The 27,050-nt window shown below is 40.1% G+C and overlaps 1 protein-coding gene and 1 long non-coding RNA gene across 2 annotated transcripts in view; one reads left to right on the forward strand and one right to left on the reverse strand.

The window, feature by feature from the left end:
* Znf385d (zinc finger protein 385D) overlaps nt 1–27,050 on the forward strand; it is a 938,498-nt gene that overhangs the window by 265,857 nt on the left and 645,591 nt on the right. The window lies entirely within an intron of this gene.
* LOC114697409 lies at nt 8,463–10,659 on the reverse strand. The gene is made up of 2 exons (XR_003735177.1): nt 10,351–10,659; nt 8,463–10,153 (listed from the first exon to the last, which is right to left on the reverse strand). It is a non-coding gene; the product is annotated as an uncharacterized LOC114697409 (long non-coding RNA).

Here is a 27,050-nt window from a genome sequence, read left to right on the forward strand (position 1 = left end):
TTTTACATCATGCATCTTTGATTCCACTCATTTCTCCATCCTTTCCCCCTAAGGGTAAAGTAAATAAAAATTAAAAGAAAGGAGAAAAAAGAAAAAAACTCATCATAGAAGCTGTAGTGTGTAACACAATGAATCAAACAGTATACCATTTATTTCATATATCATGACTTGCAAATTTTCCTTGCAATGAGTCATTGGTCTGGTTCAAGTCCTCTGTTTTTTTTCTATATTATAGACACTGACCTCTCACTGGGGCTCCTCTTCGATATCCTGTTGTGATCCTGTGTCATGAAGATCCTGTAACTTTTGGTCTGCAGGACTGGAGCCTTAACATGTTCCAGCAGGTCATAGATGGAATAGATCAGATGGGCCAACCCATAGCCCTTGTGCTGGGTCTGGGTGGTTGCTGGGTTGGTCAATCCACCAGCTCTCAAAACCAGGGTGAGCTCTCCAGTACCCCCTGGCTAGATCATCCTATGTAGTAAGCAGCAAGGGGCAGGGCCAATTCTCCTGCTCTCCTGTTCTCTGGGCCAACTTGCCCACACCTACACATCCACACCCCTATAAACAGAGTCAGTTCCACTGGTGCCTAGTTGAGGTGCGGGGCCTGCTCTCCCTAGTACTGCAGTTGGTGAGAGGCTGGGCCAGCTATCCCACCAGCCACAGGTAATGAGGGGCAAGGCAGGAGGGCATATTTCCCTTGCCCATGCCATCACATGGCAGAAAAGGGGGGGGGTTGGGACCAACTCTGACTCTCATGCCCTCAGGCCAGCTGGCCCACACTCCCACCGACAATCACCTCTGTCATGCAGCCCAGTAAAGGTGCTGGGAACTGCTCTTTCCAGTGGTGTAGCCTGTGGGGGACAGGACCAGTTATCCCTAGTACTGCAGCTAGTGAGGGGCAGATCCAATTCTTTACCACCATATCCTCTCAGCCTTGGGTGCTAACAGAAGCAACAGACATCTACAGAGACAACAACTGAGGCAGAGTCACAGGCTAAGACTTGGCCCCTGGCAGCAGCTCAGTCATGCTTATCACCTGGCCAGGATGACAATCAGTCCCCTGGCCTCAGCCCACTCTTCACTGCCTTAACTCTTCAGATTGGCCTCTCTCCACAGGACATGAACCATTCTGTTTGTCTGTCTGTCTGTCCCACCCTTCCCCCCCCCACACACACATATTCTAACATATATTTGCTCACTATTGTAGAGCCTGACCTCCTGGCACCTTGTGGTGCCAGGTGGACCCATGTTTTCTCCTCCAGTTCTGGTGTAGAGAGTCCTGGACCAGCATGTGGATCTTTGCCTCCTGCTCAGTCTTAATATTCTAGCTTTTCAATACCAGTAATCCTGTATATATTTTTGTTTTCATTTGGTCATTCACTATGCCTTTCTCTATTTTGGATATGGTTCTTTAATTACTCAGGAAATTGAACATTTTTCATGTGCTTTATTTAATGTTTAACTTCCTGTCTTTTTCAAATAAACTGGGTCATTTGTACCCATAGCTATGTGTGTTCTCGGCCTCCCAGAAAACCCCCAAATATTAGCATTCTCATTGATGATGAAGCCTTGAACACTTCCATTTACTGCTGTTGAAGTGACTATTCTCGTGGGCACAGCTGGCATGAAGAACCAAATACTCAAATCAGCTCTTCATTGTACTCATACATTGTACAGATTTTCTTCTGACGAATTGGAAGAAACTTAACATACCCCAAATGTTTCTTTCTATTAAATACAGAATTGACAAAATATCTTAAATGTCACCCTCTGCATCTTAACCAGCTTTCCCACACACAAATTTCTTGTGCTTTCTCAAAATAGTTGCCTCTCTATTCTAACCATAACCAGAGAAACTGAGTCAGCTCAGATGGCCACACCCTCTAATAGGAGGGTTTGCTGGGAATTGTGAATATACTCTTACCCATGACACAAAGTGATGTCATACCTATTTTATTCTTCATGCAGATTCATTTTGCCCTGACTATCCAAAAGATACTTCTATTTTAATTGTGTTTTATAAACATGCCTATACACCCCTTCCACTCTCCAGCTTCAGTTTTCCCGGTCCTTTAAACACTTTTAGGAAATCCTTCTGGTTTCTAGTGGCCATTAGTCAACATTCACATCACTCTCACCTAGGCCTGTTTGTGTTTGAAACTGAGAGCAACTCCATTGCCTCTGTGTTGCCATGGGAACAAGATGGGACTCTTACTATAATAATTCTGAGCTTCTGCCAAAGTCCTGTCACTCTGGAATCTAGATGAAACTAGGTCTCCTGGTGCTCAAAGCTCTTCTGTTCTCATCACAAGGGACATTGTACAAATGTGTTTCAACTTCCTGCTTCCTCTTGTATTACTCAATGCACACACACCTTTTCTCTCAGGACTGATCTTATGTGACTTCCCATGTGTGTATCTGTACAAATGTTACTTTCCTTTCCTTTCTGAGGTGTAGGAGTAGAGACTCGAGCAGAGACTAGTTTCTCCATTATCATGTTATCACAGCAGGACAAAGCCAGCTGGGAGAATACCATTCTGTATTCTGCTTGTGAGACTCCTGAGGTAGATGCTGAGTTCGGTGGGAGCATTTCCTAATTTGTACATTACTGCCAGTGAGGGTGTGGTTAGCTTTCCTGTCAATATTTTCAAGCTTCCAGAAATGTTTTCATTACCCTTTCATGTCTTCACTGATAGCCTCCTTTTTACCTTTGGCTCTTACTAATATTCTCTTAGAAACTGCTTTAAAATTCTAGCTTATGATCCAGTTCCAAACCAAATGCCATATTATAGAATTTTGTAATGGAAAGCTTTTAGGCACCAAAATCTAGTCCACTTGTCTATCGCCGGGGAACAAATCCCATCCTAGTACAGTGATCTCCAACAACTATCATTCACTTTGCCTACAAGTCTGTAAGTTGGATAAGACCAGGCCAGTTCAGAATGTTTGTGCTTGGTAGCCCCTGCCGGTGGAGCTTGGCTGAGGAGAGAAGACTTACTGTGTATCACTCACATGGCTAGCAAGCTGGCACTGACCCTCCATTTCCTTCAAAGAAGGAAAATGAATGTTCTCACAGGTCATAGCAGTGGTCCACAGTGGATATCCCAATATGGGACATAGAAGTTTTCAACTTTTTAAAGCTTGAGCTTGGAAAGTGGCGCTAGATGAGGGACACTAGATGATCCCAGCTGGTCCTTACCAGCCAGTCACACATAGAGCAGAGATGTAAGAAGGAGGGTCACTGATGTTGCCCCTAAAGGAGAGGAGCCCCAGAGGATGGTTAATCCATGACATAAGACTTCAGAGATAATAGTGGTAGATATTTGCTAGTTAATACATCTAGTTTTATCTACAAGAGAGAAAAAACAGGGTGGGAAGGGATAGAAATGTATATTTTTTTTGGTGTGTTGTATTTTGCCTTATATTTTTTCAAATGTGTAGATTTTGTAATCTGTTTTTTTTTAAAGTGCATATTTTTGAGACATAGTCTCGTGTATCCCAGGCTGGCTGCAAACTTGCTATGTGGCAAAGAATGACCTTGGACTTCTAATTCCCCTGCCTCCACCTCATGAATGCTGGGATTACAGGTGTTTACTACCCATCCTAATTTATGCAGTATTCAGGGCTAAACACAGGACTTCCTGCATGCCGGACAAGCACTCTACCAACCAGGTCACAGCTCCAACCTTTGTATTTAGAATAAATTAACCTGTATTGAACAGTGCTCTAGTTTCATTTTTACTGCTGTGTTAAAACACTCTGAGAAAACAGCACCTATAGAGAGAAATTCCAGGTGACAGTACATCATTGTAGGGAAGTCAAGTCAGCAACAGTCACATCACATCCACAGTCAAGAGGAGAGAGAAATGAATGCATGCATGCTAACTGCCCAGGTAGCTTTCTCTGCTCTTATACAATCCAGAGCTCAAAACTGGAAATGGGGCTGTCTGTAGTGGGCTGGGTCTTCCCTTATCAAATAGCTTAGTAGCACAGTTGCCCTCCCAGACTTACCCACAAGCCAATGAAAACCATCAACTACAGTAAACAGACTAACACCAAATTATAGACTATATCTACTCAAATCAAAAGAATATAATAAAAATTTAATGTAAGTATTCACTAATAAGAGCAAAAATGAAACAAAGACAAATTTCACCCACAAGATTTTTATACACTGCACTCCAGAAAAGCCAAGGAACATTAGTCACAGTAGAATGACTTAAGCATATGTAAGCAGTGTTTTCAAGGGAGGCAGTTTTTCAAATGAGCTTATGTCAAGCTTCCAGACTAAATCAGCAAACCCATAGGTTGAGAGCCTGTCCCACAGAAATGGACTTTCCAGAATCAACTGGGTACAGGGTATTTGAGAAAGTTCCCAGAGGAAAAGTTAATGCGCCCGTCATCTGGCGGAAGAGAGAGAAAAAGTAATAGAGGCTTTTGAAGGGGTGGAGCGGCAGCGCTCATGGGGGGCCAGGGCTATTGCAGCGGCTGAAGTTTGGTTGGCGCTGAATACAGCAGGTATATGGTGGCGCTGGTGGCTGGCCGCTGCCTGCGCTGTGGTGGAAGAATCACAAGCCATGGTCACCTTTTTAGAGCTTTATTAGGAGGAAGGAGAGAGACAGAGACAGAGAGAGAGAGACAGAGAGACAGGCAGAGACAGAGAGAGACAGAGACAGAGAGATCGCACAGAGGGGAAGTACAGAGAGACTATGGAGAGACAGAATGCATGGGACACAGTCACAGGCTGATGATGTAATAAGGACAGAATCTCTACAGCTTTACCAGTACTTGCTTAAATAAAGGAACTGGATCTAGAGAATGAACAGAAGTCCAAAGAAAATAACATAAAAAATGTTCACAATGAGGTTACCTGCACGATTAGAAAAGAGACTCTCATCTAGTAGAAAGAGTAAGAGCTGGCAGTCATAAAGGCACACCCAGAGAAAAATATCTCCATGAAGCTCTTAGTAGTGCAGTTAGCTAAGGACACATGGTGTCCTTATCTTCAAGATCTGACAGATTTGACACACAGTCACACTTTGCTCAATGTGGCCCCCTAGTCACTAGTCACATGTTTGTCTCACCATGACTTTTCCAGATTCCCTGCTGGGAAAGGTGAGGAACTTTCAGAATCTGTCCTTACTTGCTCTGAGGCTCTCACCATGCACTTATTTCTCCCTTCCTCCCTTCACTTTATATGGCAGACCTGTTTCTTGGCCTGAAGTTTTCCCTTGCATAATTCTCACTGCCTTTCTCTTTTCTGGTTCTCAGGAGTTACCTCCCAATAAAAATCTGGATCCTGTGAGTGTGCCGGTGTCTTGTCTTTTTCTTGAAGTACTGTCATGCCTTTATATTTCTATTTAGAAATACAAATGATGTAAGACAATAGAGGGTTGTATACTAACATGGGTGAAACAATGGACAATTTGATCTCAAGATATCTGATTTATCACTCAGTTATCAAGAAATGTATTTGTAAATATTAAAGAAACTTAGATGAAAATGGGAATTTATAAATAGGGTATGGACAAGAGAGATGCATGGGGTGGTTGGTGAGATGGAGAAAAACCAGTGCATACTGTCCCTTGGATACATTAGAACAATTGTTTCATGTATCAAACAAACAGCACAAGCATTATCCATTATCAGAAAACCTGGAAAATTCAACAGCAGTAAGCCTTTCATTAATTAAAAAAATATCATTAGAAGCAGAGTGATTGCTCACACCTGTCATGCCAGCACCAGCAGGCTGAAGCAGTAAGACTGTCATGAGTTTGAGGTCAGCCTCAAATACATAGCAAGATCAGTTCTCCAAGAAACTATTAAATAATGTCCTATCAAACTGTTTATCAAAATTCAAGTGAATTACATTTATATTCATACTACTTATTAATTTATCTAAGTTAAAGATGTAAAGAAATAGGTAGAGAGTCTGTTAGCATGCTATTTATGCTGCATTTTTGAGTTGTGTATAGTTGTATATTCTCAGTAAGCTAGAAATTGTGGAATTATATCAGAATCTACGTATTATTAATCTGTGGCTGCATTCCTACAGAGCTACTTCTGGCCTGGCTCCAGAGACTAGCACCTAGCCCTAATCCATTGTTTAACCAATACCTTTTGTTTCTCTTCTTGCCCTATGTGAATCTTGTCTCAGAGTCTCCCAAGGATACAAAGGCCTATGCAAAACTTGGTTCAGGAAACCCGGCAAACCATATGGTACCTGTTAAATCAAGGAATTTGCACTCCATTCAAGTTGTTTTGAGCATATGGAAATCAACTGGCTAATCTGTAAACATTGAAAAAAATAAAATGCCCTGGGTGATGGGAAAGGCTCCAGACCTTCCAGACTGGACTACCCTGCAGCTGAGAAAGGTTAGATTCATTCTTATGGTGCCTGTGAGTCTTCTTTCCACACACCTATGAACCCACACACCCATGCCATGACACCACTTTGTGACATTAATCCCTGAGAAATGAAATACTAAAATGATTAAATCGTGGAATTATAGATCATAAAGTACATTGATCTATACTAGTAAGCCCTGAAATATTAGTCACCCCTAAAATGAAGTAATAAAATAAGTAACAAATGTAACAAATCTGGAAATTAGGAAAACGGTGTTTAGGAAGATGCAGTACGAAGCATATTCCCAACTTCTCTAGTTTTCAAATACTTGCATTCAAATGCTTTCAGTAGCACCTTCATGGAGAAGATTGTCCACCAACTGCATATAATTAGACTCCTTTAACATGTGTTAAACCAGTAAGTCAAATGTAGCAGATCTTATTCAAATAGCACGTGGATTAAATTTCTCATAATTTTTATATGGCTTATGACAGTGTATCTTATTTACATCTATAACTAATTGAATGCCAGGGTCATTTTACATGCACTAGAAACCTGCCCTTTCTGATAGTTTAGGTGTTTTTTGTTTGATCTAGTTAAAAAGGTAATTCTTAATTTCTACAAATATTTAATTCATTATTGTTAAAATTAGGTAATTAAGACCCAAGTTAATGACATGTTTTTCATACACAGTTCTGCCCCCTCTCTGTGTATGTCTATCTGACACGCTTTCTGTCTCTTTCTGTCATTGTTAGACTCTCTGTCTCTTCTTCCCCCCTCTTCTTCCCTCTGTGTATGTGTTTACATGTTTCTTGGAGGCAGTTACATGTATGTGTGTATGCAACAGGGAAGCCAGAAAACATCCCTTGGGTATTGGTCGGCATAGGCTACTTTTTTTTCTGAGGCAGAGTCTTCTGATGGCTTGCCTAGTCTAGCCTGGCTGGTCAGCAAGCCCTCAGGACTCACTCTCCCTGCTTCCCCAGTACTGCAGTTACAAGTACAAGCCTTAACATCCCTTGCTCACATGAGCTCTTGTATTCAAGGTCAGATCCTCATGCTTTGGAGACAAGTGCTTTCCCAACTGAGCCATTTTCCCAGCTGAGTTTTTCAACTCTTTGCTAATTATCGATTGTGTCATTTACCCTATGCCTCACTTTTACCAGTGCCTACACATTTTCCTTCTTCATGGGGCTCAGTTACGTGGCACGCTTTGGGCCACAGTATGTTACCACATGTGATCCAGGCTGTCATATACCATCAATGTGTATGTTCACACTGCTATATCTAGATCTGCCTCACATCTCACTAACTTCAAATAAGAAGTTAGTACATATATACATGCATGCCTATGTGGCTGTGGGTTTATGTTTGCTGGGGGTTGAATTTAGGGCTTTGAAATTGCAAAGAAGCACTGTACTCAGCACACCTAATATCTTTTATACAAGCAATATTTGGTTGTTGATATTATTATACATCTTTGTTGTGGCAATAAAGGGGAGACTAGTTATGCCTATATGTTATTTATTTCTTTACCATACATACACATTTGATTCAATGTGGTATATTTATGGAGATGCAGGATAGAGCACGGATTACAGAAAAGTTTCTCAGTATATTAGATTAGGAAATCATAGTTTACTGGCTGAAGCCTAGATTCTCACACTTCAGTGTTCTGTTGAAGCTCATTCTCTGGCTGTTTTTCAGTTCCAAGTCCTACATAACTCCATCTGTGCTTGCACCTGTGCATTCTCAATATTAAACATCCAGCACACAGGCGCATCCTAGGGATTATGTCTTCACTGTCCACAGGAGCCTTACTGGCTCTTCAGGGAACTCAGACCAAAACCTCAGCAAGTGATACTTATTCTTTCTCTATGTCTTTCTTATAAAATCAGACCCATTCAAATTTAACCTTTTTCTTTTATATTTTATATTTTATGTGTATATATGTCTGTGTATGTATAAGTATGGCTTATATATGTGGAATGTATTTGCACACGTGTGTGTTGCTGTGCACAGACACCAGAGGAGAGTGTTACATGCACTCTTCTATTACTCCACCTATTTTTTGAGGCATGATCTCTTTCTGAACTTAGAACTCAGTTTTTTTTTTTTTTTTTTCTCAAGGCTGTAAGCCAGCAAGTCCTGAGATCTTCCTGTTTCTGTCCATCTTGGTATTGGAGTTACAGGCAGGCATGGGATGGTCAACTTATTTCATGGGTACATGTGTACGGGGCTAACTCTCCCAACCACTGAATGGTCTTTATAGCACAAGTCAATCATTTAAAAGAATTATATTCTAAGCACATTTGTAATTTGTTTGGAACTTTGACAGTCATGCCTTAGTAGAGTATTTGGTTTGTTTTAAAGTAAAGCAATTTTATGAGTGAAATGAAGGTCCTTGGAATATTAGCATTCTAGGACAATATTCTCATCTCCATTTCCTCGTGCAGAATAGACCCTGAGAATCCAGATAAAATGATTAAGGGAATGAGGTGTTGAGCTAAAACCATATGAACACTTCTCAGTACTGTTGACATAGTGTTTGCCATGTAACAAGTGCAGATACATATGATGGTGTGTGTGTGTGTGTGTGTGTGTGTGTGTGTGTGTGTGTGTAAAATTCTAAGAATTTATTATTCCTTTCAAATACTTCAAGTATTTGAATTAATTACTTGGCTTGTACTTAAAATCATTAGAATCAGATATAATGATATTTTGGAAAAATAGGCATATAATTAAATGTTTCTTTAATCATTCACAAAGGGCAGGCTACAAAACCAACATAGCTTTAATTAAAATTTAATTATTTGATATTTTTATACATTTATACAATGAAATATTATCATATCCACTCTTACTTCACTGTGACTTCCCTGTAATACTCTAAAATATCATCTGCTTACTTAATGCCTTCTCACTTTCTTTTTTTTTCTTCCTTCATTTTTGTTTAATTTCTTTTAATAATTAGGTCCAGTTAGTGCTTCCCCAAATAAATCCACTGGAGTGTGGGTATGAGCAACTCAGTAGCCACACAGTCAATGAAAGATCATTCTCCCTTCTCTACTTGTTTTCATGTCTTTTTTTTTTTTTGTAAGCTTCTAACCCTTTCATAGAGTAATGCAGGATGATGGAAAGTAAAATCGTCAAAATGATTTTAAATTTTTTATAAAGAAGTCGTTAACCGAGTCTCCCTTTTCACATTTAATGGTTGCATGTTCACCTATGGAAGCTTTCAGAACAGGGAAATTAGGCAGTTGGCAAAAGAACAGTTTATCAATGCTTCAACAAATCTTCCTGAGGAAACATTGAGAATTCAAGTGTTCTTTGTAACTTTCTCTCACATTATTTTAGTGGCTTAATTTTAATTTATTAAATACTTGAAACATTTTAATGTATTCAGTATCTGTTGAAATGTACTTAATAAGTCATTCAATGAATGAAAATTTTAATAAGTATAAAAATACTCTATGACATTCCAGCCAAGGCACTAGACACAACAGAAGATAGCTGTTCTGAACTGAGGTGTCGGAACTGTCGCACTGTGACTCCCCACCCCAAAATAAACAAAATCTCACAAGAAAAAGGGTCAAAAATTTGAAAAGGAGGATTTTTGTGAAGAAGATATTTGGCAGGGCCACAGGAGTAATGAGAATCCTGTCACCATGCACAGGAGTGACAGTGTGTGTGGGCACCTCTTCTCTTCAGCCGTTAGAGAGTCTTGACACCACCTGCACAGGAGTGAGCACCCGGGTATACAGCTGTTCTCTTCAGCTGTTACTGTGAGTGTCCTCACACCACCTGCACAGGAGTGAGCACCCGGGTATACAGCTGTTCTCTTCAGCTGTTACTGTGAGAGTCCTCACACCACCTGCACAGGAGTGAGCACCCGGGTATACAGCTGTTCTCTCCAGCTGTTACTGTGAGAGTCCTCACACCACCTGCACAGGAGTGAGCACCCGGGTATACAGCTGTTACTGTGAGTGTCCTCACACCACCTGCACAGGAGTGAGGGAGGGTGCAGGTGGACAGCTGTTCTCTTCAGTTGTTACTGAATTAAGCTTCCATCCCTTCATGACTGTACTGGTCATTGTAAAGTGATGAGAACTTTTTATTGCCCATAAGTCAGGCAGTGTGCCAAGGAGACCAACGTTATCCTGAAACTAACGTAAGAGTGGAATTTCCCCTGAAAGTTTCAAATATTGGTAGACAAGGTTATACTTCCATGTTTCTTTAATATAAGATTGTGTTTGTATGTGCGTGTGTGTGTGTTGTGTTGTGTGTGTGTGTGTGTGTGTGTGTGTGTGTGTGTGTGTGTGTGTGTGTGTATGGCACTGGGTTATTATTTTATTCTGCTTTTATTTTATTACTTAATGTGTATGCATATTTTGCCTGCATGTATGTCCACACCACATGTATTCCTGGTGCCTGTGAAAGTTATAAGGTTTTTATATTCCATGGAATTGGAGCTATAGACCATTGTGAGGCACCATGTGGGTGCTGGGAATCAAACTTAGGTCTTCTATAAGAACACCAAGTGCTTCTAACCACTGAGCCATCTTCCAGACCCTGGATCGTTATTTTAATAGACTTTCCCAATATTTTTTCCTCAGTAACCTCTTGATATATTTCATATTTTTATCAGCATCAGACCTTGAACTTTTTCCGTCCTCCTTCCCTCTGCTCCCAGAAAATCATACACGCTAGAAAACGTTCTACCACTTACATATATCACAAGCCCTGAGCATTATTTAAAGATTTATTATTATTTTTTTACATGTGTCTGTGTGTTGGGAGAGTGGGTGGTGGCATGTGCATATGAGTAGACCGCCCACCAATGCCAAGTGGGTCCACTGAAGTCCTGGAGGTGGAGTTAGGAGGTTGTGAGCAATAGGTAGTGCCTGCTTAAAACCAAACGAAGGTTCTTTACAAGATGATTAAATACTTTATTTTATTTTTTAGCTTTGCATGCCTCTTGCTTTCTTTTTTTCATTTTTCTTTATTAAGAAATCTTCTACGCACTCCACACACCACCCACAGATCTCCTTCCTCCCTTAAATACTTTTTAAAAACCTTTATTTCTTTTAATTTTTGAGATTATAGTATAATTACATCATTCCCCTTTTTCTTTCCCTCTCTCTCAATTCTCCTATATACTCTTCCTTGTTCTCTTTCAAATCCATGACCTCTTTTGTATTGTTATTACACACACACACACACACACACACACACACATGCACACACACACGCACACACATACACATCACACACACATGCAAACACATGTATATATTCCTAAACATATAATTTAATTTGCTCAGTCTATATAATGTTGCAATGTTACTTTTATGTATGTTTTCATGGATGAGCAATTAATGTGCTCTTTCTTAAGGAGCAACTCTTAGTCTCTTAGAATTTTCAGAAGCTGCACCATAAAATCTCACCAACATAACTGCCTAAACATGAGATGAACAAGGACAGTAGCAATAGAAATGCCAGTGTGGACGAGGAAAGCACAGGAGGCCTCACACCACACAAAGAACTACAGTACATGCTCTGAGCAACTAAGTCATCCTTCCAGACCCTAACCACTATTAGTGTGTAGGCTTTTGGAATTCCAAATGTTGGATAGATTTGTCACACTTACTTTAAATAGCTAAAAAATAATTATTTCATTACACATAAATTGTTTTAATAACTTCAAAAATAAGTGATTTTTAAATGACAGATAACTAAAGTAGTTTCTTAACTATTGTTGACTAAAATAGCTTATTCTTCCTGGAAGAAGTATGGGTCAGATCTGACTGTAGTACTTCCCTTTATCTCTTGCTCAAAACACAAAACTTCTAAACTGGGTATCTTTTAAGACCAAATAGATTGACCCCACCTTCTTCCGAGTGTTAAGGGCTCATTTGTACCAGCTAATGACCTAAATTTTATAGGAGGTTCTGGCTGTACTGTGATTATAATAGGGGCTGTGATTCAGCACCCTTCACAATTAAATGCTATGTTAACATTCCAGCACCATCAGCCCTGTAGACATAAAATGTATACATTCTTATGGTTCTCATGGTAGCTCTTTGGTCCTCAGGCAGTGGCTTGGAGCTGACAGATTGATGGCTTTCTCTGGAAATGTTCCAGAGTGCTGAGAAAAAGCCTGTCCCACATCACAGTCCCCACAGCTATCATTACAGCTGTCATGATCAATGCAGCTGCCACTTGGGCTCTCAAGGCTCAGGCTTTAGTTGGTACTCCATCACAGAGCACCACAGGTGACAGTGTGATTAACTGTGATGTCACCTCTTGCCATGGGTTCTTGGCTTCCCCTTTCTCATTGCAAAGAAGCCAAGCACTGCTCCCAGCCCAAGAATGGGACCAAAGCATTCGCACATACCCATTTATGTGCAGGCATCCTTCCTTGGACCATTTCACAACACAAGTCTTACAGTACTCTAAACAGGAAAAGCTTAGGATGAGGAATTGCTGCTAGTCCAGCTACTGGGGAAAATGAAGCGGGAGGTTTTGCCTAGTCGTTTGAGACTAGCATTGACAATACAGTGAAACTTTGTCTTGAAAATATTAAGCATAAATAATCCCCATATTTTAATTGGGGGGAACATTAAAGTAGAACATTAAGTAGAACAGCCATAGATAGTTCAGAGTAGACTGTTTTTTAGAAACACTATGGTTGTATTCAGGTTTTTAGGTGTAATGACTGCTTCTGTATTCAGTTTATATTATTTTTGTCCATTTTATTTTGAAACCAGATTCTATACAGAAAAGTTGTTTTCTAAATCCCCGTTCAAATTTATGCCATTTATTTCTGTGACCTGTCTCTATTTGTGATACAAGTTCTTGACAGTTTTACCTGAGTAGGTTGAAAATACTCTGATTGTGGTTACCTGTCACTCTTAGAGTTTTCTGTTTTGAAGATGGTGTCAACATAGTGACCGGGCATTATTGCTTTTGTCGCTGATTTTTCATGCTTTGCTAAACACTTTGCCTGTCACAATTTTCTTCATAAAATGCAATACAATCTCTCATCCATGAACTTGAAGAAAAGATATCTCAATGCCTTGTCTTTATCCCTTATCATTTCCCAGGAAGAGTGATAAATAGGTTTGAAGGACATGTGCTTGATTGCTGCACGCTGCACGGTGTGATTGGATTGAGCTCTGTGGCCTGCTGGGTCAGAACCATCCATAATGGTCCCTTAGTGATGGCCACTTAGTTGTCTATTGCAGTGCTGTGGAAGTGTCCAGGCTTTCAGTTAGTCAGCATTCCTTTTAAAAGGCAGATGCCCAACAAGTGTTCCCATTCTGCATTGTCTACACAATCCTCTTTTTCACAGAAGACATGTGAGCCCAGAACATTCCCAGCTTTGCATATAGTGAGTAGAATCTTCAGGAGTTAAAGTAGTGTGGACAAATTCAGTTTAAGGTTGATTGCAGTTTTGAAATGTAATAAAAATATATCTTAAATTTATCTTTTAAAGATCTCAAGTGAGCAATCCTGTATCTTTCTTTTACTTTGGGCTTTGCAGATTGTTTGTAAAAAAAAAGAAAGAAAGAAAGAAAGAAAGAAAGAAAGAAAGAAAGAAAGAAAGAAAGAAAGAAAGAAAAAAGAAAAATGTCCCACAGCCAAGATTCTGGTTATCAGCCTTGAAGTACATTCTGCATTAGAGGAGATCTCACTTGAAATGGACAGTGACCTAATACTGAGCACTGAAGCATTCTACCACCATGCCCATGCCCCATTTCTATCAGAAATAGCTCCCATAGCAGACATTAATCCAGCCATCAGGATTATACTTTAAAACATCTGCTGGAACAAATCTGTATAAAAAGATTATTGCATGTTAGTAAAACTAATAGCAAATGCATACTAAGACCCATAGTGTGCTAGATTTCCTTGTAGAAAAAAATATGAAATAGGAAACATCCTTGATTTCAGATGCAGAGTCTCATGCTTAGTGGGTCTTCCATTGGATGAAGGTAGAGTAATTTCTGGATTAATCTTTTGAGAAACTCCAAGTGTTTCACTCCTGATCAAGCAAGACAAACCATATTGCCACAGATGATGTTTTCAGGTAATTGCCACCATTTCATCATTCTAGATTTTCTGTTTTGTCTAGGATTTTTAAATACTTTTTGTTGTCTTCTATCAAAAGATTGTCTTTTGTGGAAAGTAAAAATTAAACAAAACAAAACAGAGCTTAGTTAAAATCCACTATATTGGAACACAAAATACTTCAGGTGAATTTGAAGTTAGAGTAATATGCAATAGCAAAGGGATGATATTAGACACTCCTATTCTCATAACAAAGAGCAGACACCAACACAGTATAGCAAAAACTATTTTATTATTTGTTTTATTTGCCCTGAATATAGGTGTTGTAAATATGAGGATCTTGTGTAAATTTCTAATATTGTTTTGATTTTTTAAAATATTCTGTGTGTGTGTGTGTGTGTGTGTGTGTGTGTGTGTGTGTGTGTGTGTGTGTATGTGTGTGTATCTTGATGTAGGTATGTGCAAATGAATGGTGGTACCTGAAAAAGCCAGAGGTGTCAGATGCTCTGGGGTTGGACTTTCATATGGTTGTGTCCCACCTGAGGTGGCTGTTGAGAACTGAACTTTGCCTTTCTAGACGCACAGCAAGTGCTCATAGCCTCTGGGTCACTTCTCCAGCCACTTCGGGGCTGTTAGTAAAGACAATTCACACACAGTTTTAAATCAGGGCCTCTAACCAGAGAGTGCTAAAAACCTTGGGGTTGGCTCTTTCCATGATGCTCTGAGGTACAGAAACATATTTATTGTTGTCTTTCTTGTATTTTTAGGTTTTCCTTTTATCTATTTTAAAAATGGGTGGTTTTATGCAGATCGGTGAAGAAAAGGTTCCTTAACTTGAGGTATTGTTCAAGAATAAATTACAAACTTTCAATTTGTTATTAAGGTTAAAAGGAACTTGCTTCTTAATGGTATTTCAAATATAAAATTCATACATTAAAAAAAAATCAGTGTGATGATCATGTGATTGTTAATCTCAGTATGTAGGAGGCTTAGGCAATGGAGTTTTGAGTTCAAGGTTAGCTTGGCTACACAGTAAGTTTCAAGACAGCCTGAACTATATAATAAAGCCATGACTAAGTATGTTTTCAAGGAATACTTCCTAATTATGTTTTGACAAAACTAAAAGTAGAAATGAATCACAGAGCCATGCTTTTGCGTTTATAATCTAAGAAACAGTATAAGCAACTAAAAACCTCTTTGCACTTGAAAATTTAATCCCACAGTGAAAGGCTTGTGGTGTGGCAAAGCCCAGAGCAGCACTTTTTGAGCATATTGGTGATGGAAGGCTTTGCTGTAGTAAACTGTCAAGGTGGAATCTGTGGGTTTGCAAAGCAGCCAGCCACAGGTTGTGTACCATTATTCATGAACAAGTATCTACTCATTCCAAAGTACAGTTACCAACAAAGTTCAACTAATTGAACCAATATGTTTTATTTGGGTTACTTGCAGGAATATGGGTATGTTACCTACAAAGGTAGAAATGACTTCAAGATGGCTGCAACACCAAAGCCCACCCTAGCATGGGTGACAGCTGGTGAGAACAGAAATATGGAGTGTGCTGAACAACCTGGACAAGTTGGAGAGTGTTGTGCCAAGGTAGTTCCTCTGATTGGTTTGAGCCCCTTCTAGTAGTTGAGCTGGTCTGAGAGTGTTTCACATCAGTCCTTACTGTGTGTATATGCTTGGGGAGAGAGACATCTAGTGAATCTCGTTAGTTTCTGGGATTTCTTGAATCTTTGAGTTGTTTACTTCCCAAGCTAATGAGCTTCTCTGAAGGTGGAATGTTTCACCTCCCCCTAGAACATCCTGCTGCTTTACTTCCTAAGCATCCTGTGTCTTAACAATGTCCCCTCCAGGTAGAAGATTTTAACCTCTGAGGAAGTTTCTACACAACACTACAGTAGTCAGCAGGGGGTCGGGTAGGGCACATTTGAGAGATAACTGGCTGGACCAAAGTAAAAGAGAGTAAGAATGGAGGTGTAGAATAAGAACCTGGTGGGGAAATGAAAAAAGAACAGAATATAATAATGCAGAATGAGAAGTCTTCCTTGGATATAAATGAAATGAGAAACTAATGAGTTCTGTGCAGGATAACTATGAAACTTAATGCTTTTCAAATTATTTTTCTAGAAGTTCAGTGGATAATAGAGTGGTAGGGAACCAAAGTAGGAAGTGACATGAAAAAGCAATATTGTAAATAGGAAGCCAAAATGATTTAGGCTGAGGTAACAATGGTGGAGAACAGAGATGGATCAAGTTTAGATGGACTTTGCAGTTAGAATTCACAGGGCATGCTATTCTGAAGGGCATGCAGAAATAAGAAAGGGAGAGTGCTCCCTAAGTCCAGGGAGACTTTAGGTAAGAACTGAGGCTCATCCATGTGACATGGAGATGTTTCTGAGAGCTGTAAGAGAACATGGAAGCCATGAAACTCAGAACAGTATGGGCTGAATGTGAAGTTTTTACTCCAGTGGTACTCAAAGATATGGAATGAACCAAAACTTCTTTGGAATAGAATGAAGAATGAAGAGGATTCATGGATAAATCTTTGGGATTTACAAATTTTAGCAATTCAGAAATGAACTGTAATTTTATAAAAAAAAAATTAGAAAAAAGAACCTCTTCAAAATGAGGTGACCAAGGGCTTAGAATTCTGAGAGCCTTCAAGGAGGAAGAAAGAAAGAAAGAGAGAGAGAGAGAGAGAGAGAGAGAGAGAGAGAGAGAGAGAGAGAGAGAGAGAAAGAAAGAGAAGGAAGGAAGGAAGGAAGGAAGGAAGGAAGGAAGGAAGGAATGAAGGAAGGAAGGAAGGAAGGAAGGAAGGAAGGAAGGAAGGAAGAACGGAAGAACGGAAGAACGGAAGAAAGTGAAAAGGGTTGTTTTCGCTGGTTTGGTTATCACCCAGATGGGATTAAGCAATATGCTGAAATGTACCCGTGTGCATCAGTAGGGGAATTTCCAGAGAGTCCTGATTGTGACTGGCAGGGTGAGGGAAAGATCCACCCCAAATATGGGTAGGACCTCCTCCAATGAGTGGCAGTTTGTATAGGAGGGGGTTGGGGAAAGTTGATGGAAGGAAACATAGGTGTGCCCTTCTGAGTGAATGCCATGTGGGTATGGCCATTGTACAGTGATACCAGACTGCAGTTTCTTCAGCTTTTCAAAGAGGACTCACACTGAAATCTTTCTCCTGAGGGTGTCCATGCCTCCAGAGCCAGGTGAAGACTGCAAAAGCATCCAGGCATCTTTTATAGGGTAAGGGTATTCTTTGCTCTTCACATCTGCAAGCAGCCATTATAAACCCCATGTTGTAATATAGACTCACTCATAGTCTTGGTTCTGTTCCTCAAAAAAAAAGCCTGCATGACTTGGCATTATGAGGACAGCACTTGGGTAAGGAAAGATGGAGTCCACTGGCAATTTTGGACATCACACTTTCTATGGGGCCTTGAGAGTGGGTTTGAGTTGAAGAATTAATGGGAAATAAGAGGAGCAATTGTAGGTGGCTGTATTTCAGCTCTGCTAAACTCATAGATTGGTACCTAGCCCAATTATCATCAGAGATGCTTCCTCCCGCAGCTGATGGGAGCAGTTGCAGAGACCCACAGCCAACCATCAAGTGTAGAGAGAGTCCAAACTGGAGATCTCTGTAGGTTCCCTTCCCTCAGAGCTCTGGGAATCCCGTGGAAGAGAGGAAGGATTGTAGGAGCCTGAGGGGTTGAAGACACCAATAAAACACAGCCCACAGAAACAACTAAGGGGGGCTCATAGGGGCTCACAGAGACTGCAGGGGCAATCATGGAGCCTGCATGGGTCTGCACTAGGTCCTCTGCATACATGCTGTGATTGTTAGCTTGATGTTTTGTGGGACTTCTAACAGTGGGAATGGGGTGTCTCTGACTCTTTCACCTGCTCTCAGGACCCTTTCCTTCTACTGAGTTGCCTCATCTAGCCCTGATATGAGGGTTTGTGCCTAATCTTATTATATTCTCATATGCCATGTTTATTTCATATCCTGGGGAGGTCTGCTCTTTTCTGAAGGGAAAAGGGGGAGGAATGGATCTGGGGGAGAAGAACGATGGAGAGGGCTGGGAGGAGTAGAGGGTAAGGAAACTGATTGGGATTTATGGAGAAAAATAAAAAGAAGAAGAATGATTCAGTATCACCCTCCACAATAATTGCCAATTCAGGTTTTGATGCACTGGTGTTGTACTGAAGGTCACTGAACAAAGAGACAAATGAAGTCCATGAGTAGGTGAAGAGAAAACTCAAAGGCTGTATAAGGAGATGCACTTTAACGGCCTCATGCTCCCATCCTTCCTATCAGAAGGGAAGTAAAGCCAAGAGTAAACTGCCCTAAATGGGGAGGCAGGCCTCCACCTCCTTTGTAATGCCTCTCTAGTACTCGGCTTATCATGGGAGGCCAACAAAAAGGTGGACTACTGAAAGGAGGGAGATTCTTTCCCAATATTGTTAACATTAAATACGCTATGAAAATACAGTAAAATATGAGACAGTATCCTTGAAAGGCTTAAAACAGACATTTGAGAAGGGAAACAGTCAAGTGTTTATGTAATTTACAGCACGTAACCTATATAGAAACTCCTGTCCAGATGTCATTTAATGGCAATTTGCTCATATTAGGCACTTGGTTAGAAGCTTTTTGTTTGGATTCATCCACACAAAATTGAGAGCTGGTTTCTCTGCCAATGGAAAGATGACAGTAGTGGGTAGAATTACTGCTATTGAACCACTTCAAAGGCTGTTTGTGGTAGCTATGTATCTAATTGCTTTTGCGTTGACATAATCAATGCCTTCGTGGCTGCTGATAATTGTGGCATCTGCTTGCCTTTTTTCTTCAGAGTAAATGAGCTGGCAGGGCTAGCAAATCGAACAGCTGTTGACAATTGCTTCTGTAAAACCTTTTGGGAACTCCAAACTACATGTCTTCATCTTATAGGTACACAGAAGCTGAGGAATAGCCTAGAAAACTATCATATCTACAAAAAGGCTCCTTTGGGGTAGTAAATGCTCTGAAGCCAAATTTTAAAATGCCTGGAAATGTGCATGAAGCAGTCCATCAGTGTACCTTGATGCAAAAAGAAAAAAGAGACTTTCAGTTCATTGGCTTTTGTTGTTTTGTTTGTTTGTTTGTTGTTGTTGGTGTGTGTGTGTGTGTGTGTGTGTGTGTGTGTGTGTGTGTGTGTGAGAGAGAGAGAGAGAGAGAGAGAGAGAGAGAGAGAGAGATGCTTACAGGTACCTACATGGGCCAGAATAGTGTTGCATTCCCTGGAGGTAGAGTTATACAAGCTTTCAAACTGCCTGACATGGGTGCTGGGAACCACACTAAGGTCCTATGGAAGAGCAGCAAGTTCTCTTAACCACTCAGCTATCTCTTTAGCCTACAAAACAAACTTTGGTAATGATGTTCCTCTCAGGATACAAATCTGGGCAGGAATAACACAAAACAATCTTGTTTGTAACGAGTATTTTTTGAGAGAAAAAAAAAAACATTACTCTTGTTACAAATATATTGCCTCAAAAAGGTCAAAGCCTGAGTTTGGGCAGTTAACTTCTTTTGTATTTTCTATGATTACCTAGTCAAACAGCTTCCATATGCATTCTGCAATTTAGTGAACAGTTTTTAATCCTTCTTATACAGGCTTCCTATGCCTTTGATGCTTGCTACAAATTTGTAAAATAGGGCAGCTGATGTCATATGCCTATAACAGTGAAAGGCAGAGGAGTGTAAATCATGTGCCTTGTCTCAAAATTGGTAGCAGAAATGGGTTAGACCCTTGCTTTCTGATTCTTTGCCAGTGAGGGTTTTTTTTTTTTTTTTTTTTGCCTCAAACAATGTTGCATTTGGCCTTTTTCACTTTTTAAAAATAAAATAGTTATTAAGTTTGAGGAAAGATTAACTTTCTAGAAACTTCAGCTTCTTTTGCCCTAAGGAATAAAGCAGTAATAATGGAGAAATAATGGCATTTTATTCTCTCAGTGCCCTGCTTCCAAGGCAATTATGCTCATTTCTTTATTTCCCTGCTAATCTCTCCTTTATACAAAACTAATTTTAACTTTAAGTACTCTGGAAAGTGAAAACCAAGTACCTGAAAGGAAAATATTATTGGATTTGTTCACAAGTGATGATTTTAATTAATTGCTGAAACTTAACAGAAATTGAGGGTTTGGGATTTTCCATCTTCCAGCTTTGTTTTTTGTTTTTGTTTTTTCATGAAGGTATATGCCAAGGACACCTGCCTTCTAGCACAGCCTACTTCTCTCTGACCTCAGTGAAACTGCTCCTTTGTTTTCACTATTGACTATCTTTCTAGGTCACCGGAGACCTGAGAGGCTTTGGGGTAGAAATCCTAACTTCAGAAAAGGATGAAAGTGACTAGAAACCACAGAATGGCGGGTCAGTCCTGGGGAACCTTCTTTCTTGTGTGCTCAAAGCCAATGCTTTTATCCTGAGTCTCCCCCAACAGAACCCAGATTTGGAATTAAGAAATAGAACCCCAGGGAAGGATGAGAACCCAGGGGCAGGTGGAATCAAATCTAGACCTTCCCCTTAGTTCTCATTCTCCACATTAGTCTCCTCCTAGTCCTTCTTTGATCCTCCTTTTGCTCTTTGTCTGACTTGTGTCCTCCCCTCTGATCCACTCTTTCTTTTTTTTCTTCTCTGACTTAATTTTGATTATTCTATATAACAATATTTCTTTTATTTAATACTTTGATTTTTAAAAATTACAAATTTGTAATCATCATTTTCAGAAGCAAAATTAGTCAGCACGTTACTGTGTATGAAGCAGCATTTAGCAAGTGGCTGAGTTTCTCCATTCTAGTAATGCTGGATGGGATACTGTAGGGATTGTATGCTGCTGTTTAAAGGGACAGAGAAAACCTCTTAGATGCCCCAAGGTTTAGATATTTGATGAAACAGATGCACTTTTTTTGTTTATCAAGCAACACCCAATTTCCAAGAATACTGTGTGAATATGGTTGCAGTGTCTGCTGAAGCAAGATCCTAATTAGTCTTAACAAATAAAAACCCAGAGTCAGATATTAGGGTGAAAGCTGAAAGATCAGAGAAGCAGAGCAGCCAGCCACTAGAGAATTCTTACTTTTGTGAAATCTCAGACCAAGTGGGGGTGGGGGAGAGATATTGTCTCTATGAATCCTCAGACTGAATGGGGCCAGATACTGTCTCCACCTGCCTTATATTCCTGTTTCCACCTCCCTTGTGCTGGTATTAAAGGCATGAGCCTCTCACATGCTAGGATCAAAAGCATGATCCTCCCAAGTGCTGGGGTCAAAAGCATGAGATCCCAAGTACTGGGATCAAAGGCATGAAATCCCAAGTGTTGGAATCAAAGGTGTGACCCGCCACCACCCAGTTCTGTGCCTCTTTTTAGTATGGTTCAATCTCCTGTAACCCAGGGTGGCCTTGAACTCCTGACTTTCCTGCTTCTTCCTCCCAAGGGCTGGGATTAAAGGTGTGTGCCACCAAGGCCTGGTCTCTATGGTTAACTAGTGGCTAGCTCTGCCCTCTGATCTGCAGGCAAGCTTTATTTGTCAGAACAAAAAATATCATACAACAGTTGGCTGTGTATTTGTCCATGTCCAGTTAAAAGGTTTACGATGTCTAATTAAGAAATCTTGCTCTTTCCTGGACTCCACTGAGAACAGGGAGGATTTAGTCATATACTGTCATATTATTTTGGAATAAAATATCAGGTTTATCATCTTATGGTTGGTTATCTTCAATGCCTAATTCCATCATCATCACTAAGAGGGGAAACAGAAAATAAGCTCACAATTCACCTACCATGAGAGTTACATATAGAAATTACTGCCCTTTCCAGGAAAAGATTTCGCATTTATTTATTGATTGAATTGGATAGCATCCTATGTATTCCTTGGAAGCAATATTGGTCACTAAAGGAAAAATACAGTGTAAGTACATGAATCAGCTTTCAGTCACTTTGATTTAGTAATCCTTCCACGTGGCCACTAGAGTGTCCAAAGATAGCATAAGTATAACAGGTGTGCATTAGCACATGCAGGAGGGAAGATTTAGATGTAAAGCTTTCACTGAGCTTCTGGGAGTACTCTGCATGCCACCTTCCTTTGCCAACTTAAGAGAGCATGAACTTACTCAAAAAGCAAGCAGAGATATTTTCTATGTACATTGCAATCTTGGGCTAACCCATCATACAGTGCTTATTATTTTCTATATTACAGGGTAAATGCTATAGAGGAATGAATAAGGATAACTTCAACAATGACCCCGAAAAGAATGTAGGAAAAGCCAATAAAGACAGGTGTGGGAAGGGTTTTTCTATTAAGGGGCCAGTTTAGAAATGAAGGCTATCAGTTTCCTTTCAGTTACTCTGTGACCTCAAGTTCCTGGTTGGATGGTATCTTCCTTTGGTTATCTAAACTATTCTTAATTACTTTGAGGAAGATATTAGGCACCAACTGGATAAACAAATTCTCATCTACATTGAGTGTTGTGCAGATTCCAACATCCAACATCGAAAGGGATGTGATAAAGAATTTGTAGATACACCAATGGGTAGAATGGAAACAGAAAGATTACTTAAAAGATAGGTGAAATTATTTTTAAATGAAAATAAAGAGAGACAGGCCAGGCAGCAGAGACAAGCAGATGCAGATAGGCCCGCGGCGGCGGCCCACAGAGGTAGACAGGCCCGGCAGCAGAGACAAGCAGACGCAGGTAGGCCCGTGGCGGCAGCCCGCAGAGGTAGAAAGGCCCAGCAGCAGCGGCCGACAGAGACATACAGGCCCCATGGCGGCCCACAGAGGTAGACGGGCCCGGTGGCAGTGACAAGCAGAGGTAGGTAGGCCCGCGGCAGCAGCCGGCAGAGACATACAGGACTGGCGGCAGCTGGCAGAGACATATAGGCCTGGCGGCGGCGGCCTGCAGAGGCAGACAGACCCAGTGGCAGCTGACAGGGACATACAGGCCCGGTGGCGGACCCCAGAGGTAGACAGGCCCGGTGACGGAGCAAAGCAGACACAGCGTGGAACAGGGACAAATCTAACCCCAACACCTGGGGAAGAAGCTATCTCTGTGGGATGGAACCAGAACGAATCTGAACACTCCATCTGAGGACAACCCAGGGCCCAGCTGCTGATCCTGAGAAACCCAACAACTAGGAGGTGTTGGTGAGACTACCCCGCTCAGCTAAAACCCATCTGGGAGAGGATTCAGATGCCTACAGTTTGAAGTCTGAAGAAACAAGATCAGCTGAGTAGTTGACGAATGAAGAAATCGTGACCTGGGAACACAGAAGAAGGCACTGCCCAGACACCAAACCAGATCACCAGAATCATAAGTATATACATCACCAACTGAGAACAGCTGCCCCTGAAGAAATAGCCCAATAGCACCAATTTGACCAAGAACTCCTACTAAACCAAGACTGAAAATTAGAACAAGAGAGGCACTCTCAGACACAGACACCACCTGCACCGCACAGAGGAAGAGATGAGTAGACGCCAGTGCAAAAATACAGGCAACAATATAAAGACCTATATGGCAACATCAGAACTTAGTGATTCTACACCTGCAAGACCTGAACACACCAAGACAGAAGAAACAGAAGAAATCAACCCTAAAAATGACTTTAAGAAGATGATAGAGGCCCTTAAAGAAGAAATAAAACATTCCCTCGAAGAGGAAATAAAAACTTTCCTTAAAGAGGAAATGAAAAACTCCCTTAAAGAGGAAATAAAAACTTCCCTTAAAGAGGAAATGAAAAACTCCATTAGAGAGGAAATAAAAAACTCTGTTAAAGAAATGGAAGAAAAAACGAACAAAAAATGGGAAGAAATCAAAGAAAGCCAAGAAAAAGCAATTAAACAGATGAAAGAAACATTCCAAGATCTGAAAAATGAATTTGAGACAATAAAGAAAACACATGCTGATGGAATGCTGGAAATAGAAATCCTGACTAAACGAACAGGAACTACAGAAACAAGCATAACCAACTGATTGCAAGAGATGGAACAGAGAATCTTTGACACTGAAGACACAATAGAGAAAATAGATTCGTCAGTCAAAGAAAACACTAAAGACAAAAAAGTCATAACACAAAATGTCCAGGAAATTTGGGACACCATGAAAAGATCAAACCTAAGAATAATAGAGATAAAAGAAGGAGAAGAATACCAACTCAAAGGCACAGAAAATATAGTCAACAAAATCATAGAAGAAAACTTTCCTAACCTAAAGAAAGAAATACCTATGAAGATACAAGAAGCTTACAGAACACCGAATAGGCTGGATCCAAAAAAAAAAAAGTCCCCTCGCCACATAATAATCAAAACACTAAACACACAGAACAAAGAAAAAATATTAAGAGCCGCAAAGGAAAAAGACCAAGTAACATATAAAGGCAAACCCATCATAATAACACCAGACTACTCAATAGAGATTATGAAAGCTAGAAGATCATGGACAAATCTCATGCAGACACTAAGAGACCACGGATGCCAACCCAGACTATTATACCCAGCAAAACTCTCAATCGCCATAGGAGGAGTAAACAAAATATTCCAGGATAAAACCAGATTTAATCAATACCTGTCCACAAACCCAGCCCTACAGAAAGCACTAGAAGGGAAAATCCAACCCAAAGAAGCTAAACACATCCATGAAAAATCAAGCAATAGATAATCCCACACCAACATACACCACAGAAGGACAACACAACACAACCACAAAAAATAACAGGAATTAACAATCACTGGTCATTAATATCCCTCAATATCAATGGTCTCAACTCACCTATAAAAAGACACAGGCTAACAGAATGGATAAGAAAACAGGACCCATCCATCTGCTGCATACAAGAAACACACCTTAACTTCAAAGACAGACACTACCTCCTAGTAAAGGGCTGGGAAAAGGCTTTCCAAGCAAATGGACCTAAGAAACAAGCTGGTGTAGCTATCCCAATATCTAATAAAATAGACTTCAAACTAAAATCAATCAAAAGAGATCAGGATGGACATTACATATTTATCACGGGAAAAATCCACCAAGATGAAGTCTCGATTCTAAACATTTATGCTCCAAATACAAAAGCACCCACATTCATAAAAGAAACACTACTAAAGTTTAAAACACACATCAAACCCCACACATTAGTAGTGGGAGGTTTTAACACACCACTCTCACCAAAAGACAGATCTACCAGACTGAAACTTAACAAAGAAATAAAGGACCTAACAGATGTTATGACTCAAATGGACCTAATAGATATCTACAGAACATTCCATCCTAACACAAAAGAATATACCTTCTTCTCAGCACCCCATGGAACATTCTCAAAAATTGAACACATGCTTGGACACAAAACAAATCTCAACAGATACAAAAAATTTGGAATAACCTGCTGTATCTTATCAGACCACCATGCCTTAAAGTTAGACCTCAACAACAACAAAAATTATAGAAAACCCACAAACTCATGGAAACTGAATAATGCCCACCTGAAACATCAATGGGTCAAGGAAGAAATAAAGAAAGAAATTAAAGATTTCCTAGAATTCAATGAAAATGAAAGTACAACATACCCAAACTTATGGGACACTATGAAAGCAGTGCTAAGAGGAAAATTCATAGCTCTAAATGACCACATAAAGAAGATGGAGCAATCCCATACCAATGAATTAACAGCACAACTGAAAGCTCTACAACAAAAAGAAACAAACTCACCCAGGAGAAACAGACGCCAGGAAATAATCAAATTGAGGGCTGAAATCAACGAAATAGAAAACAAGAGAACAATACAATAAAATCAATGAAATAAAGAGTTGGTTCTTTTAAAAAATCAACAAGATAGACAAACCCCTAGCCAAATTAACCAAAAGGCAAAGAGAGAGCACCCAAATTCACAAAATCAGAAATGAAAAGGGAGATATAACAACAACAAGGAAATCAAGAGAATCATCAGATCATACTTCAAAACCTGTACTCCACAAAAAAGGAAAACCAGGAAGAAATGGACAATTTTCTGGATAAATACCACATACCAAAATTAAATCAAGACCAGATAAACCACTTAAATAGACCAATAACCCCTAAAGAAATAGAAACAGTCATCAAATCTCCCAACCAAAAAAAGCCCAGGACCAGATGGTTTCAGTGCAGAATTCTACCAGACTTTCAAAGAAGAACTAATACCAATACTCTTCAAAGTGTTCCACACAATAGAAGCAGAAGGAACACTACCAAACTCTTTTTATGAGGCTACAATTACCCTGATACCCAAACCACACAAAGATGCAACAAAGAAAGAGAACTACAGACCAATCTCCCTCATGAACATTGATGCAAAAATACTCAACAAAATATTGGCAAACCGAATCCAAGAATACATCAAAACAATCATCCATCACGACCAAGTAGGATTCATCCCAGGGATGCAAGGATGGTTTAACATACGAAAATCAGTCAATGTAATACACCATATAAACAAACTGAAAGAAAAAAACCACATGATCATCTCCTTAGATGCTGAAAAAGCCTTTGACAAAATCCAACACCCCTTCATGATAAATGTCTTAGAAAGATCAGGAATACAAGGAACATTTCTAA

This window comes from Peromyscus leucopus, chromosome 9 (genome assembly GCF_004664715.2).
Source record: "Peromyscus leucopus breed LL Stock chromosome 9, UCI_PerLeu_2.1, whole genome shotgun sequence".
Taxonomy (NCBI): domain Eukaryota; kingdom Metazoa; phylum Chordata; class Mammalia; order Rodentia; family Cricetidae; genus Peromyscus; species Peromyscus leucopus.